The following is a 5,000-nucleotide window of genomic DNA, read 5'->3' on the forward strand; positions in this document are numbered from 1 at the left end:
GCAGCGGCACCCCCCGCGGGAGACGCCTCACAAGGGACCGGGAGGCCGCTCGGGCGGCGACCGGGCACGCGAGCCAAGCCGGCGGGAATCACACTGCACCCAACCCGGAGCAGTCCCGCCACGCCCGCGGCACCGAGCCGACCCGAAACCAACGGACAACCCCCGGGAGCCCGAGGAGACGCCAGCCGACGCGAGAGAGAACCGAGGCAGACGCCGACGCCAACCGACGAAGACCCCCGCGTGGCAGCGGGTCCCAACGTCCGACGACGCGCCGGACGCGGCCGACCGCCGGTTCCCCCAAATAAGAAGTCCGCCCCCGAGAGCGAGGCCAACCCCGCGGTTCACGGACCCTCAAGAGCCCCGCGGAGGGGGAAGGGGGGGTAGGACGGCTCCCGCGATCTCCACCGGCCGTGGGAACGCTGCCGTGGAAGGGGGGGACGAGGCGGCAACCGCAGACGCCCGAGAGCACGCGGCACGCACCACACGCGACACGACCTCGCCGCGAGAGTGGCCGGGACGTGGACGCGCGTGGGAGGGACGCACACGCGACGGAGGGCACGGGGGGAAACGGAGGCGGGTGGGACCGGGAGCCCACCGCCGCCCTTCCAAACCCACCCGTCCCGCGACGACCCCTCGCGGTGAGGGGGGTACCGCGCACGCGGGCGTGTGCACGGCCCTTCCCCGCCACCTGCCACCAGAAACCCAATCTCCCCCACAAGCTCCGCACAGCGGCAGGTCGACAGAGCCCCGTCCCGCGTGATCCCTCCTCGTACTCGGAGCGGGGAGGCGCGGGTCGCGGTAGGCGAGAGAGCAAACGCTGCGCGCAGAAGGCTGAGGTCAGGGCGGGCAGCCGAGGGGACCATCCGGGAGAAGCCCCTCGGAGATCGTAAAGCCCTTTCCGAAGATAGCTAGAGAAGGCAAATTCCTCACTGAGGGCGGGACGAACCCAACACCGACGAGCAGCCAAGGGCTCCGTGCACGCAACGGGAAACGAGCAACAGGCGCGGGACAGAACGGGAAGGACCACGCGCCAGCTGGTGGGGGGTCTGCGGTATCGGCAAAGGTCTCTTTCTCCGGGGTCTTCTTGAGCATTCGCGGACCGGGGGGACCTGCGACAGGTCCCCGCCGAGAGCCAGGCCTCTTCAAGGCGCACACAAAGGAGGAGCCTTGACTTGAGGGAGTCCGGTCTTTAAAAAGGGCCAGCCGCGATCGCTCAGCACCACCCTAACCGCGCAGGGCCCGCGGGTGAAGGCACCAAAAACATAGGCACGGGGTGGGCGCTCACCCAACGGAAGGAGCCTTTTAACCGCACACTCAACTCCTCGACCCCCCCCCTTTCTGTCACCGTGCAGAAAGCCGGCAACTAGGACAAGGGAAAGCGTAAAGGCACAAGCACCATGGAGCACAGGAGGCACGCCGGGGAGCGGGAAGCGCCACCGCCAACTCAGAAGCGGGCACCTTGGTGGTCAAAGCCCGGAACGCTCCAGGAGCACCGCAAGGCTCACACGAAGCAGGGCGCGTGCACACACCATTCGGGAAGGGTATGCACCGCAGCGGGTCTACCACCTTCCCCCGGCACGGGGGAAGAGGGCCGCGAAGCAGTGAACGGCGTGGGGGCAAGCGCCCCCGACACGTCCACAGGGACACCGCGAACCACAGCAACAAGTGTGCGCGGGTCAGCGCTCGTGCCGGACAGCCGCACCCCTGACTTCCACACACCACCCTGCAAAGGAATGGGGAGGAGAGACGAGGGGCCCGCTGGCAGAACGAGAAGAGCGGTCGCCATTCGCGCTGAATGACCATTCGCCATGAATGTCCGTCCCTCGCCTGGCGCGGCTTAGGCCCCGGCCCGAAGAGAACGCGGCAGCACCACATCGATCCAACGGGAGCGAGACACGCCATGCATCGGGAACAACGGGCGTGAGAGCTTTCTAACAACGCACTGGACGGGAATACGAGCGAGAAGAGCGAGAGAGAGCACGGGAAGAAGTCGCTAACACTGCCACACACACAAAAAAAAAAATTTACCCTTCTCGAGGGCGAGAAAAAAAAGGAAGCGTTGCACTCGGGAGGCACGTGGCGTGGAAGAACGGGACTCAACGGGCAGCGGAGGTTCGGGAACTCCTTCAAAAAAAAATAAAAATAAAAAATAAAAAATAAAAATAAAAAAATAAAATCCCCTTCGAAGGAGAAAAGGTGCAACTCGGGAGGCACACAGCAGGAAAGAAAGGGACACACCACCAAGCAGCGGAGGTTCGGGAACTCCTTCCAAAAAACAAAAAAAAAAAAAAACAAAAAACAAAAAAAAAAAAACAAATAAAAAAACCGGTCGGCCGCAGAGGAGCACGCCAGGGGGTCACTAGCACCAAACGGGAAAACCCTTCCAGTCGCACTCGGCACCAACGACTCCTACCGGTAACGGACGACAACCACCACGGGGAAATCGGGAACGCCTGACACGCGGGACGGTTGTCATAAAGCTGCCCCACAGAGCACAGGCAAGCAAGCACGGGAAAGCAGGAAGCGCGTACTCATGGGGGGACGCTAAGCTTCAAGCATCGAAGAGGCCCATGCGCAGAAGAAAAGAGCTAGGGCTGGACAAGCAAACAGCCTTGGTGCAAGCCTCTTCCAACGTCCTTTAATGACAAAAAGAGTCAAAAGGACAGCGTGTCAGCATATATCTCCAGGTACAATAAGGACAGATAGCAAAGATGAAAAGTGTAAAAGACACAGGGATAAACATGACAGGCCACACGGAACGTCTGGAAGTCATGTTCGGTGACGTGTCCCCAAGAGGTCCCCATGTAGAAAGAGAACCGGACCGCAAAGGAACAACTGGTCGACCTTAGAACCCTGAGTGCTCACAGACCGAGGAGGCCATGGTAGATAGCCTGGAACACAGCTTCCCCTCGGCCTCAGAAGTCCATGCTCCCGCTGGCAGGGACCGGGGAGGATCCTGGAAAAAATAAAGTCTCGGAGGCGCCCCCTAGCCGGGACACCTCGGCTCGGAGGCCGGGGACACAGCACCCTCTCGGCCTCAGAGGTCCAGGCTCCCGCTATCAGGGACCGAAGGGACTCCTGGAAAAGAAAAAAAAAAAAATCCGTGGCGCCACCTAGCCGGGCCACCTCGGCTCGGAGGCCGGGGACACAGCACCCTCTCGGCCTCAAAAGTGTCTATGGTCCCGCTGGCTGGGACCGAAGGGACTCCTGGAAAAGAAAAAAAAAAAAAAAAAAACTCCGTGGCGCCCCCTAGCCGGGCCACCTCGGCTCGGAGGCCGGGGACACAGCACCCTCTCGGCCTCAGAGGTCCAGGCTCCCGCTATCAGGGACCGAAGGGACTCCTGGAAAAGAAAAAGAAAAAAAAAAAAAAACTCCGTGGCGCCCCCTAGCCGGGCCACCTCGGCTCGGAGGCCGGGGACACAGCACCCTCTCGGCCTCAGAGGTCCAGGCTCCCGCTATCAGGGACCGAAGGGACTCCTGGAAAAGAAAAAGAAAAAAAAAAAAAACTCCGTGGCGCCCCCTAGCCGGGCCACCTCGGCTCGGAGGCCGGGGACACAGCACCCTCTCGGCCTCAGAGGTCCAGGCTCCCGCTATCAGGGACCGAAGGGACTCCTGGAAAAGAAAAAAAAAAAAAAAACTCCGTGGCGCCCCCTAGCCGGGCCACCTCGGCTCGGAGGCCGGGGACACAGCACCCTCTCGGCCTCAGAGGTCCAGGCTCCCGCTATCAGGGACCGAAGGGACTCCTGGAAAAGAAAAAAAAAAAATCCGTGGCGCCACCTAGCCGGGCCACCTCGGCTCGGAGGCCGGGGACACAGCACCCTCTCGGCCTCAAAAGTGTCTATGGTCCCGCTGGCTGGGACCGAAGGGACTCCTGGAAAAGAAAAAAAAAAAAAAAAAAACTCCGTGGCGCCCCCTAGCCGGGCCACCTCGGCTCGGAGGCCGGGGACACAGCACCCTCTCGGCCTCAGAGGTCCAGGCTCCCGCTATCAGGGACCGAAGGGACTCCTGGAAAAGAAAAAGAAAAAAATCCGTGGCGCCACCTAGCCGGGCCACCTCGGCTCGGAGGCCGGGGACACAGCACCCTCTCGGCCTCAAAAGTGTCTATGGTCCCGCTGGCTGGGACCGAAGGGACTCCTGGAAAAGAAAAAAAAAAAAAAAAACTCCGTGGCGCCCCCTAGCCGGGCCACCTCGGCTCGGAGGCCGGGGACACAGCACCCTCTCGGCCTCAAAAGTGTCTATGGTCCCGCTGGCTGGGACCGGAGAGGAGGGAAGAAATAAAAAAAAAATAAAATAAAATAAAATAAAAAATTAAAAAAAAAAAAATTGGAAAAAAAAAAAAAAAATCCGGGACGGGGCCCAAGCCTTCTGGTCGACCTCATCCAGCTGCCACCAACCCCTCCTTGTGTCCCAATAGGTCGTACAGCCACCCTCCTCCCCTGAAGTTCTCCAGGTACAACCTCCTAGCTAGAGATGGTCCCCAGACAGGACGGCGTCTCCGTCGCGCACGCCGCCTGCTTGCCTGTCACCCTCTCACCCTGGCCGGCTCACCACAGGCACTTCCCCGTCCTTTGTCACCAACCGGGGGACAGGAGCGTTGCGGAAACTTGTCGCCACTAGGTGTCGCCCGACAGCGATCTCGATCAAGCAAACCAATACAGACTGTCACGCGCCGCCGCCGCCACACACACTCATTCCGTCTCTCCGGAGTGACCTCCCTAGCTCAGGGGGACACTCACCCACGCACAACGGGGCAGGTACCCACCACTTCTCCCGAATGGCACAAACGGTCCCGGTTGTCCCGCCGGAACACAGTGAACGCGGGATGGACTCGGGGCCAACCCCCTCAGGCACCCAGAAAAGGAAAGTAGGACGGAGCGGTGAAAACAGGCCACCTCTAAGTGAAAGGACATGCACTCTCGAATCGGTTAACAATTAGCAAGGAACAGGCACAGTTAGGAAAAGGGAGCGTCCAAACTCCGTCGTGAGGGGAGGGTGGCGGC

At 60.9% G+C, this 5,000-nt stretch overlaps 1 long non-coding RNA gene across 1 annotated transcript in view; it reads right to left on the reverse strand.

The window, feature by feature from the left end:
• The window catches only part of LOC147997261 (uncharacterized), an 18,302-nt gene extending 13,360 nt beyond the window's left edge, over positions 1–4,942 (reverse strand). The window contains exon 1 of the long non-coding RNA XR_015648042.1: positions 4,763–4,942. This is a non-coding gene — a long non-coding RNA (uncharacterized LOC147997261). The remainder of the gene's footprint in view (positions 1–4,762) is intronic.
• Positions 4,943–5,000: the final 58 nt, after the last annotated feature.

Source organism: Rattus norvegicus, unplaced genomic scaffold (genome assembly GCF_021556685.1).
Source record: "Rattus norvegicus strain SHRSP/BbbUtx unplaced genomic scaffold, alternate assembly SHRSP_T2T unassigned-0000202, whole genome shotgun sequence".
Classification (NCBI taxonomy): Eukaryota; Metazoa; Chordata; class Mammalia; order Rodentia; family Muridae; genus Rattus; species Rattus norvegicus.